Genomic DNA, 12,604 nt, shown 5'->3' with positions numbered 1-12,604 from the left:
CACATTTAAGAAAAAATAGTAGAGGGGGGTGCCTGGCTGGCTCAGTAAGTAGGGCATGTGACTCTTGATCTCAGGGTTATGAGTTAGAGCCGCATGTTGGGTGTAGAAATTACTAAAAAAAATAATAATAATAAATTTTTAAAATAACAGAGGCAGCAGATAGCAAGATCTTTTTTTGTGTGTAGAACTGCTAAATGGTAAAAAAAAATGCCTCAAAATTCTGTTGTAATCTATTGCTCAATAAATGGTTGCTGACTAATTTGTATTATGAATCAGTGCTACTCCCTGTGCAAGAATTCAGAGATAAAAATCTTGGTCCCTGCCTCAGGTGCTCATAGTCTAGCTCTGGAGTCGAATGCCTGTTTTGACTCACAGCAGCCACTTACTTACTAGTGTTTTGCACCTCGTTTTCCTCATCTGGAGATAAAAATAGGACATCCACCACAAGATTGTTATCAGGGTTAAATGAGCCAATGAGTCAGTATTGTTAAAGTGTTTAGATTAATGCCTAGCACATAATTAGTGCTAAGTAAGTGTTTGATATGATTATTAGTCTTTGCGGATTGTCTTAGTCTGTATAAATCAATATCCTGATTTGTAACGATGACGATGAACTTGTCATATAAAGGAATTTTAAGTTAAGAAAAAAAAGGAGGATGGGCACCTGGGTGGTTCTGTAGGTTAAGCATCTGACTCTTGATTTGGGCTCCGGTCGTGATCTCATGGTCATGAGATCAAGCCCGGAGTTGGTTTCTGCGCGGAGTGTGGAGTGTGCTTAAATTTCTCTGTCTCCCTCTCCCTCTCCCTCTGCCCCTCTCCCCCTCTCACACGTGCATGCGCTCTGTCTCTCTTTTAAATTAATTAATTAATTAATTAATTAATTAAATAAAATTTTTAAAGAGGAATCTTAAATAAATACTTGGGTCTTCACTTTAAAAATTTTTTTGTATGGGTTTAATACCTAAAGAAACGGTGTACTGGGTAGAGCAGGTCGTGTTTCAGGCTGTCCTGCCTGGGGATAATTGGCAGTTGTGCTAGAGATAGGATCTGAGTGTCCTGTTTATCTGTTTTATCGTTTTGCAATTTTCACCATTTTTTATTGTGATTAAAAGAAAATAATATAAATGCATCATAAGTGTGCAGTTCAGTAGAGTTGCGTATATTTTTATACTGTTGTGCAACAAATCTCTCAAACTTTTCGTCTTGCAAAACTGGAACTCTGTACCCTTTAAATAACTCCCCTCCCCCTGTGTCCCAATCCCTAGGAACCACCATTCAACTTTGTTTCTATGAATTTCACTGCCTTAGATGCCTCATATGAATGGAACCATTCAGTATTTGTCTTTTTGCTTTTTTATTTTTTCACCAATTTTTTTCAGGTCGGGGGGGGGAAACTGCCTCCATGTAAGAATGAACTCACCTGAGAACTAAAGAAAATCCTAACGATTTTCTCTCTGGGTCTCCTGGACCTGTTCCTATGCTCATTATCCTCATCTGAGAAAAAGACATGCATTCTCATCACACTGCACCCAAAGAAACCCAATACTCCATTAAAATGTCTTCTGGGCCTTGTGTCTGCTAGCTTAATATGCTGTTGTAAGTGTGGTCATGGGACAAATAAATCCTAGAAGTAAAACAGTCTCTGATTGTTACCATACTCCCTCCATGTTCCCATTTTATTTTTTTTTTAAGGTTATTTATTTTGAGAGAGAGAGAGAGAGAGCAAGAGGGGCAGAGAGAGAGAGAAAGAGAGAAAGAGAATCCCAAGCAGGCTCTGTGCTGTCACAGCGCAGAGCCGGGTGAGGGGCTTGAACTCACGAACTGTGAGATCATGACCTGAGCCGAAGCCAAGAGTTGGACGCTTAACCCACTGAACCACCCAGGCACCCCCATGTTCCCATTTTAGAGGGACCAAGAATTACTCGTGAGAAAAGCTCAGGAACATCTTATAGGGGGGTTCGTAACCCAGGATGCACAGATTCCTAAGGGGTCCATGGATAGAATTCAAAGTGGTCTGTGACTTGGGTAGGAAAAAAATTATAATTTATTTTCACTAACCCCTCACTAAAATTTAGAATTTCCTTTGAGTATAAATGTAGGCAACAAACCACAGTGGCGTAAGCAGTACCCATGGCTTCATCAGGAACGGAAACACAGATATTATTGCGTCTCATGATAGCTGTTGCTCAAGATACCGTTCATTTTCATAAATACTTCAAAATTACAGTAATTGTTAGACTTGCTGCTGCATCTTATTTAAAGTATCAATAAAGAAGCATGGTATGTTACCATATCACAGATTTTTTAAATGATACCTGCATTTTCAGCAATTGGTTTCCTTTGTGATCCCGAGAATTTTGTTCTCTGTATGTAAAAACATTTATCTGAGAAAGGGTCAATAGACTTTACCAGACCGCCACAGGGAAGATCAAGAACCCTGAGAGCAGATCCAGTAGTTTGGAAGGCAGGTTGGTCACTCATTGATTGTTTCATATTTGCTCCTGAGTTTGCCTTCCTCTGGTTTTTCTCCCTGCCCTGGTCGCTTTTCCATTCCACTGCCGAAGTGATTTCCCAAAGGAAAGCCTGACATTCCCTTCCCTTCCCTACTCAGTCAGGGTCCTAGTGACTCTTCCTGTATGAGGTATCAGGCCTGAGCAATCTGGCTCCTTGTGTATGTCTAGCTTCTTTGTTGTGTTTTAATTTTAACTTAATGTTTTGTCACTCTCAACCTCGGATTTTATACTCTAACCAGAGCTGTCCAGCAGAAATTTACTATAGGCCACATAGGTAATAGAAAATTTTCTAGCAGTCACATTTTAAAAGGGTGAAATTAATTTTAATATTTCATTTACCCCAATGCGATCCCAAACGGTGTCATTTCAACATGTAATCAATATCCAGAATTATTAATGAGATCATTTATATTCTTTTCTTTCCCCCCATGTTAAGTCTTTGTAATGTGTAGCACATCTAATCTTGGACTAGCCACGTTTTGAGTGTGTAACAGCCACATGTGGCTGGAGGCTACCATATTGGACAGCACAGTTCTAACTGTATTCCGGTTGTTTGTGAGTGCCCAGACACACTGCTGTGCCATTATGTGCAGTTCCCTCAGTCAAGAATGAATTCCCTACCACTTCTCTCAGCTCTTTGGTGCTGCTTCCTGAGACTATGGATGAGCTCTCCCTGGTATATGTGTCGGTTACAAAGTGACTAAATGCATTTTAACAATTGGTTACATATTTGTCTTTCTTCCCAATGTACTGAAAGCTCCAGGAGGGGCAGAAACCAAGTCTTTCCTCTCAGAAAATCCCGTGCCTGGTGAATATTTGTGAAACAAGTGAATGGAACATCCTCAGCCATGGCTTAAATCCTTAGGACGCAAGAGGAGAAATTGTTCAAATCCACAGAATGCAGGTAGCTCAGCTGGGACCACAGGACTTAATCATGGAAGCCCAGGAGGCAAGGATAGGTTCAAGAAAGAGGAACAGGGGGCACCTGGGTGGCGCAGTCGGTTAAGCGTCCGACTTCAGCCAGGTCACGATCTCGCGGTCCGTGAGTTCGAGCCCCGCGTCGGGCTCTGGGCTGATGGCTCAGAGCCTGGAGCCTGTTTCCGATTCTGTGTCTCCCTCTCTCTCTACCCCTCCCCCGTTCATGCTCTGTCTCTCTCTGTCCCAAAAATAAATAAACGTTGAAGAAAGAGGAACAGGGTCTTGGAAATGAATGGCTTGGTTTAGGAACAGATGCTCGCATGTGCCGTGCAAACTGCTGGGTGTTCTCAGGGTTGAGTGGGTCGTAAGCTGGAGTTTGCAGAAAAACATGGCTTTTTAGTAGCACTTATGGCTCTTCTAGTGAGCCTTTTGTAGTCATCTAATGGATCTGATTTCTATCACTTGTGATTTAATTATGCTATTGTTTACACAAGAAAGATAGAATACTCCAGTAACTCCTGCCCCAGTGCTTGATAGTTCCATGGGTTCCCTCCCAACTGAGTCACCTGCCTTGATTGTGTGCGAAGGGGCCTGGGGCAGGAAGGGGAAGGCGCACTGGCCTCCAGTCCTGCAGGTGAGTGCGGAATGGTCTCGGTGGTGGGAAATGTCCCAGAAGAGGACGAGGGCAAGGCCACACTGAGCTGTGGAGGCCCTGAGTAATTTGACATACGGTTCACAGCGGCACGTTTCCCCAGAGGTTCACTTATGGATGACTCGAGAATATTCATGTTTTTGGAAAAAGATGATGGCAGTTCTGCGAAGTAGATAAAAACCAGTCAGTCTGGTTTAAGGAATGTAGTGCGTTATTTACATGGGTATAAAGCGTGGGTTGAGCAGCCCCGAAACAGACCTGTCAGCAAGGAGCTAATCTGCCTCATGGTTCTGTTGCTTACCGACATATTTGCCTAAAATGTGTATCCAGTGTATGATATTCACTGACTTCTGCAGCCTTTTTGAGATTCTTTTCATTTTGTCAGGTTTATTTCTCTTTTTGGCCTACTAATGAACACATTGAAAATTAAAAAGAAAAATTAACTTGTCCAAAGGCTCTTTCAATGAACTTTCATATTCCTAAGACACACTTGCTAAATTTACAATATCCCGCTAAATATCTCCTATTTGAGTTTCTTGGTTTTGCGGTTTGGATTAATTTCTTTTTTAGGCTCATATTATTGCTTTAATAGTAAAGGAAGAGACATTAGGGATAAATATCTCATAAGTGTTGTTTTGTTTTTAGTTATTCCTTGACCATTAAGTAGTACTGGATTATAAAATAATCAATCTATACAATATCATATGCAGCATTACCTTTAAAAGCATAATCTGTATTTTATATTGTTGACCCTAAAAGTAAAACAACCAGTTATAAAATGGGTTTATTCAGGAATAGCAGAGGAATTGCAGTTCAGGACATGCAGCTATAGCAAACCATAGGCAAGTCTTGAGTTCAAAACAGAGGAAAGTTACTTTATAGAGAAAAGTAGGAATTGGGAGGGGCTGTTTTGAAAGGACGTCCGTTGGAGGGAAAATGAGAGTTCAGGGTCATGATGGTTTCTTATTGCTGACTTGTATTTTCTTACTGGCCGAGCTCATTGCTGGACAAGAAATATTTTTGGTTTCCATCTGCTACCGAGGGCAAGTTGGTAGGGTGTGTGAGCTCCCTCTTCTGGACTCCCGACTTTATTTTAAATTAGGTTACCTTTATTTGGTTTCACATTATTATAAAAATAACATATATAAGCAGTAAAGATAAACTTGAAAATGAAGTAAAGTAAGACAAACTGCTACCATCCATGTTTTCACTATCTCAGAGATAACCAGTGCTTCTATTTTACTGGGTATCTTCTCAGCCATTTTTCCATGGGTGAGTTTTACTTTTGCATGGTTATCAAATTCTATATATCTATGTATGATATGCATCAACATATACATAATATGTATATTCTACTCACTTAATATTACCTTATAGGTATTTCCCCATATTATGTCTTTGTCTTGTAATTCAACCCAAGTCCATGTGCCCAACATGCAGGAAAGCCAGTCACTGATACTTGGAATGAGCAGCAAGGAAAGGGTTTATCGGAGAGGCATCCAAATGAAGAGTCAAGGGGAGGGCAGGTCTCAAATCCCCCTCCCCAAAGGGTTGTGGTTGCATGTATTTAAGGATGTGGGGTCAGAACGTCATGGGGTATATACTTGAATAGAATATGCTGGTTGGAAATAGGGTGAAGGGAGGTGTCTTTCTTCCTTTTGGAGCATGTGTGCACATTCAGGAATCGTTGTCTCCTCATTGGGATACATGTTCACTAAATGGCAGAGGAAGCATGGTAAGTGTGTGGAGGGGAGATCTTGGGGTGTGCCATCACAGAGGTTACTTTCGTTCACTCCTGATCCCTTTGGCCCAACCACAAGAATTCTTCCCCATTTCCTCCAGTCTCAGCTACTCTTATTGGTAATGAGTCAACTTCTGCAAAACAAGCTCCTAAATCAATCTGATTTAATAGGGTTTCCTTAGAGTAGAACAGTCAAGCATTTGTTAACTCACCATGTTGGGTTCAGTCTTTACACAAAAACATTTTAATGATGGTAATCTTCAGGAGCTAGAGGGAATATATTATTGCACTTTACTTAACCATTTCCTTTGTCTTGGATGTGTAGATGAGCTCTCATTTCATCTTTTGGTTACCACATGGGTTGACTATTCTCCCCATGTTTGCCAGCAAATTGTATTTCCACACTCTTAGCTCTTATCTTTTGTCTGCTGCCTATCTGGGTTCCGGTGTGTTCGTGCCACTTTTAATAATGATATTAACTCGTCGTCACATTTGTGGCAACTGTTTTTCTATTGTGTGCCTTTTTAATTTTTAAATTTATGTGTAGTCAAATCTATTTTCTGAACTTTGCTGTCATTTCTGAGCTTAAAAAGTCCTGTTCCCTTCAAAGGTTTGATATTCAAGTCTATTTTCTTGTACTTCTCTTGTTTTACATTTAAATTCTTAGGAATCTGATCAGTTCCTTCCTTACAATTTAGCAAAGGTAGGAACTTTGTTTAAACTTTCTAATTGTGTCTTATTAGCCCTTTGGTTCTTTACTCATCTTCAAGACCAGCTATATACTTTTTTTTAATATTAAAGAGCTGATAGAAAACTCAGAAATGCCAGGGTTATTGTCTCATTATAAGAGAATACTTATCTCTTTTTCTAAACCTGACTCAAGCTCTTCTCTGATATCACCTTTTTTGTTTGTTCCAAGATAGAAACAGAAGTGGCTTTAGATAAATTAGTTTAAAAAAAAAAATCCTTGAACTGTTTGAAAGTAAGAAAAATAGAAAATGATCCCTCCTGCTCCCCACTTTCTTACCTTGATGTCCAGGTCCTTGTGAGTTTTAAATGCACATGGCAGTCCTGGGTGACTGGCCTGCATGAACCAGGTGGGTTGGGGTAACACTTCAAGGATGGGGGACCATTTCCATCTTTAGAAGTGAAGTTGTTTTCTGCACAGCCCCCAACAAATGCAGACTGTGTTCTCCCCGCTCACCCCCAGCTCTTTCTCAGGATTCTGCTTTTGGCTCTAGGTTTTTAATCTTTCACTTAGTTGACAGGGCAGTGGTAACAGGAACTTAAATACAGGAGCTGCTCAGTACTGCTGGGGATGGAAAATATTCTTCTGCCCTTCGAGGTTCTTCTAGCTGGTCTAAGAATTAAATTGACACAAGATAAAGATTATCAGGAGAGTCAAATTTAACTATGTACCTACGAGGGTGCATGTAAGCATGAGATTCCAAAGACAGCCAGGCAAAATGAGATATATATGTCATTCAGAACTGAGGAGAATCGGTTGGGAGTCTGCGACTTCAAAAGGAAGGAAAACAATTTGCAGGAAGATGAAAAAGAGTAAATTTTTGGTAAACAAATGTCTGCAGGACCACTCAGAAACAATGGGATATAGAGGACTCTGATCTAACAGGCCTTGCCAGATTTCTCCCTGTCATGTCTAGTTCATATTCCAGTGTGAATGTGTGGTGATAGCTCTCTTCCAGGAGCAGGTTCTCTACCTAAATTCTTTTAGGCAGTCAGGGAAAGGTCAAAGCTTCTTCCTGAGTCATTTGGGCCTTGATTGTTTTCAGGGCAAAATAATCAGCATGCCAGAGTGGCACATCTGGAGGCAAGTGGTCCTGAACCCCGGTGGCACCCCTCCTTTGGGCAGCTTCCCCTCCTCTGCCCTTTCTTCCTTGGGAGGCACATCCACTCTGTGATTCACTTCTCCCGTGACACAGCTGTTCAGCTCAGCTGGCCCAGAGCTGCAGGCCGCTCTTTCTAAATCTCCTCTTGTAATGTGTCCTCTTCCGCATGACCACAGTTTTGCTCACTTCTCCATGTAGGAAACACATCCAATGCATTCATGCTGTGCTGCCTGCCCTCGCTCTCTCTGCCTCTATTTGGAATTCCCCCCACTCTCCCGCCTAGGGGAAGCCTCCCCCTTCCAGAACCAGCTGCCGCATGATGACAACCTCAGGACTCCCCTTCCGGTGCCCTCCTTCCCTCCTTTGGGTGTCTGGCTAGAGCCTCGGGTCCACTTCAGAGCACTTTCCACATGGGAGGTAACGTTGGAACAGCAGTCTTGTCCTCCCATGCTGTACCGTGGATTTCTTTGCAAACAGAAACCAGATCTTCACATCTGTCCATCGCAAGAGCTTCTTGTAAGCCCGCTTGTACATGGTATTAGTAACTAATGCTTCCTAAGCACTCAGTATGTACCAGGCAGTATTCTAACCAGATTACAAGTTTATGTGGACTTAATGCTCCCAACAACCTTTTAAGGAAGGCATGTTTTTATCTCCATTTTACAGATGAGGAAACTGAGGCACAGAAGCAGTAAGTTCTAAGTCACAGAGCTAGTAACTGAGGAAGCCAAGGTTGAATGCACAGCCTGGCAGTCATCTGTTTACCCATACTTCACCTGATGTGCTCAGTCACTGCTGACAGTAATTCTCAACAAAGAGCAGTGTATGAGTGAAGAACCCAATGGGTGAAAGATAAGGATTATATGACAGTATTGTATGTATCTAGTTTATACAGCATCTCCAAGAAATTAGATACTGCATAGATGTTAATTTTCCAGCTTATTAAAGGTATTCCTTTTGATTTCCTTATCCTGGGCTATTGTTTATCTTCTGTGATTGGTGAGATTATGTTTAATTGTTCAGGGGTTTAAAAACTTTTTTGTTTGTTTGTTGTTGTTGTTTTAATTTTTTTAGTGTTTATTTATTTTTGAGAGAGAGACAGAGCATGAACAGGGGAGGGTCAGAGAGAGAGGGAGGCACAGAATCTGAAACAGGTTCCAGGCTCTGAGCAGTCAGCACAGAGCCCGACGCGGGGCTCGAACTCACGGACCGTGAGATCATGACCTGAGCCGAAGTCGGATGCTCAACCGACTGAGCCACCCAGGCGCCCCAAAACTTTTTTGTTTTATAAAGTAGGAACTCTGGGGGTGTCTGGGTGGCTCAGTTGTTTAAGTGTCTGACTCTTGATCTCAGCTCAGGTCATGATCTCACAGTTTGTGAATTCGGGCTCAGCATGGACAGTGTGGAGCCTGCTTGGGATTCTGTCTCTCCCTCTCTCTGCCCCTTCCTTGCTCCCTCTCTCTCTCTGTCTCTCTTCCTCTTGAAACAAATAAACAAACTGAAAGAAAAAAGTAAGAACTCTGTTTTAATGAAAACATGTTTTTATATGAAATACCTCTAAATTCAATCTTGCATTTTCCTGCCTGATTAAATAGTGCATGGCATATAACTCAACCTTTGCTTAATGTCTAGCATCATCACTGTGATTAAAAAATAGTAAGCCATCATATGAGCCTGTGATGTCCTGGGGCCTTCAACATTGATAAGATTTATTAGATCCACTATATACCACGGATCGTATCAGGCACTTTCAAGTACAGTTCCTTAATTAATTGTCTAGGTCTAAGATTTGCTTTGCCATTTTTTTTTTAACCCTTGCTTCTATTTCTGGAAGTTTCTTCAGTCTTCTTGGACACTGTAGAGCAGTAATCGAGCCCTTCTTGCTCTCAGTCTGCTGTTCAGCTGGAGACCACCCTGCTTCTAGTTGACTATCGTTGATGAGCTGTGGGGGAGACTTGGGTAACCAGACTTGTTTGTATTATTATTATTATTAAAGCCCCTCTCCTTGCACTGTGGCCTCCTTGTGGTTGCCAGAAGACAGGGGGCTTGGGAGGGGAAACATTTTGGGTTTCCTCCATCAGTTGCTATTTTGACAGGGAGGCCCCCCCACCATCCCTTTCCTTGGCCTCTGCAGAGCAGGAGACCACTTCTGATGGCCAGTGGCACCGTGTTCCTTCAGTTAGAATACAGGCCATATGTCAGTCATGCCTCAGGGCGACTGGTGGCTGTGGGAAGTCATGTGGCTAGCTGTGAGTGACCTGATGTGGCCCCTTGGCGCCTGCCAAGGGAATGAAGTATTTTTATAGTTTGGTAATCCTTGCTTTGAACTTTTGAAATTTATTGAGAAAACAAGTCAAGTTATAGTGCTTCAAGTGATTGGAGCCTCCACGATCGATTTCCTTTTAAAACACTAGGTTCTTATGGGCTAAACGATAAAGAAAACACTTAAAAAGTCATCTCCAGAGTCAGTAAACACAAGCCAATGTAAGTGAAGCAGGCTTGGAATTATTCAGGCCTCTAGTTCATGACATCTGGGTTCAGTGAAAAAAACGTTAAAAGCCTTAGCAAGGTTATCAGTTTTCATCATTAGTCAGAAAGCTTGGCAAAGTTGATCCCTGGGCTTCTGCACCTGGGTTGGGTCCCAGCTCTTGGCTCCTTGGCCTAGCTTTCTTTGAGGGCAAGTTTGAGGGCAAGTTGGTTTTCACCCTGGGGACACTTTTTCTATTTCTGGTTCCTTAGTGGTCAGCGAGGCCACCGCGGGGTCCTGGGCCGCAAATACCAAGAACTATGCCTAGAAAAGGCTGTTCCCTTCACCCTCACTACAGGGAGGCTCTGGGACTCACCAGTGGGGAGGGGTGCCCCTCTCTTCAGGCAGAAACCTTGGTGCAGGCAGGGGTTTGCCTTGAAATGTCCTCCTCCAGCTCTAACAAGTCACTTTGCGTTAACTTATGTGTAGAATCAAGGAGAACCTTGGACGTGGATTCAGGTGACCAGGATTCCACACCTGGTTCCCACACTTGCTGGGGAGTCCTGGGCTAGTTTGTCTGAATCTCTGTCAAAGAACTGGGTTGTGATTTCTATATAAAGGTCTTTGGTTATAAGCAAGACAAGCTATCTCTGGCTAATTTAAATGAAAGGGGATTTATTTGAAGGCTATAAAGTGGGTTACAGATTCCAAGGAGCAGCTGGGAAGAGAGGACAGCTTTAAAGGTCCACATCACAGGAGTGCATGGCTCATCATGTGTGCACCACAGCAAGAGGAAGCCATCTTTCTACTGTGTTTTGCATCTTTTTTTTTTAAGTTTATTTATTTTGAGGGACTGCCCCCCCCCACTGCCAGCACAGAGTCCAATGTGGGGCTCAAACCCACAAAACTGTGAGATCATGACCTGAGCCGAAACCAAGAGTTGGATGCTTAACCAACTGAGCCATCTAGGTGCCCCAAATGTGTTTCACATCTTAAGGCTTTGTGCTCAGGATCAGAGGCCTAGGGAATGGAACTGGTCCAGCTTGGGTCCCACACCACCACCCAGTGCAGGAGAGGAAGGAAAACGGGGCTCCGAGCAGAAGAAAAGGAAATGAATGAGTGTCAGACAACCAGAGTCTGCAGGTTTCATTCTGTGGACGTTTATGAAGCACCTGTTGAGGGAGGCCATGTGATACAGTGGAAGAGCACTGTGTGTGATTTAGAACTTAGCTTCAAATTCTGACTCTTCTTTTTTTTTTTTTTAATTTTTTTTTTTCAACGTTTATTTATTTTTGGGACAGAGAGAGACAGAGCATGAACGGGGGAGGGGCAGAGAGAGGGAGACACAGAATGGGAAACAGGCTCCAGGCTCTGAGCCATCAGCCCAGAGCCCGACGCGGGGCTCGAACTCACGGACTGCGAGATCGTGACCTGGCTGAAGTCGGACGCTTAACCGACTGCGCCACCCAGGCGCCCCAAATTCTGACTCTTCTGATGCCCATCTGTGCCCTTTGTTTCCACATCTCTAAAAGTGGAGCCAAAATATTTTCTCTGTCTGTACCACGGGCTTGCTGTAAGGACTGAATGGAATCAGATGAAATCGTGTGGTTAAACCCTTTGAGGAGCTACGCAGGGTCAGATATTTATCTATTGCACATAGCTTCGTGCTTAATGATGAAGAGCAAAGATATCTGTTTTGATGCATATATGTGTATATGTTTGCTTGTTATTTACTTGTCTATTTTTATTTTAAATTCTGGAAAGTGAGGGATACAAGTTTCATTAGCTTGCTTGGAGTACCTGAAGCATCAAGAGAATTCCTTCGTAATCTAAATGATGTCACTAAGCAGTTTACAAAGACCTGGTACAGACAGCCAGCTCCACCAGTGTTCAGAAAAGGCCGGTTGTGGTCAGGAAAGGCCTCGGAGGAGGTGGTGGGTAGCCTTTGTACCTTTGTCAGAATTATAAACTCTTATAGATTAGCCCTGTCCCATAGAAATACAATGTGAATCACATATATAATTAAGATTTTTTTCCAGTAGCCACATCAAAAAAAAAAAGCGAAAAAGAAACAGGTGTAATTAATCTGAGTATTTTTTATTTTACCCATTGTATTAAAGAACTATTATTTAGGGGCACCTGGGTGGCTCAGTCAGTTAAGCATCTGGCTCTTCATCTTGGCTCAGGTCAAGATCTCACGGTTCCTGAGATTGAGCCCCACGTCAGGCTCTGCCCTGACAGCATAGAGCCTGCTTGGAGCTCTCTCTCTCTCCCTCTCTCTTTGCCCCTCCCAACGCTCTGTCTCTGTCTCTCTCCCTCAAAATTAAAGAAGTAAACTTAAAAAAATAAAAAATAAAAATAAATAAAATAGCATCATTTAAAAACAGGTAATCAGGGGCGCCTGGGTGGCGCAGTCGGTTAAGCGTCCGACTTCAGCCAGGTCACGATCTCGCGGTCCGTGAG

General features: G+C 42.6%; 1 protein-coding gene across 1 annotated transcript in view; it reads left to right on the top strand.

Annotated features, from left to right (window-relative positions):
- Positions 1-12,604, top strand: part of SCARB2 (scavenger receptor class B member 2) — a 76,743-nt gene that overhangs the window by 23,006 nt on the left and 41,133 nt on the right. The gene's annotated exons all lie outside the window — the stretch shown is intronic.

Source organism: Lynx rufus, unplaced genomic scaffold (assembly GCF_022079265.1).
Source record: "Lynx rufus isolate CCGP_SWC_20201006 ecotype Redwood Valley unplaced genomic scaffold, mLynRuf1.p SCAF_3, whole genome shotgun sequence".
NCBI classification, from domain to species: Eukaryota; Metazoa; Chordata; class Mammalia; order Carnivora; family Felidae; genus Lynx; species Lynx rufus.
The sequence above is the reverse complement of the archived record's forward strand: the minus strand, read 5'-3'. Positions and strand labels throughout refer to the sequence as shown.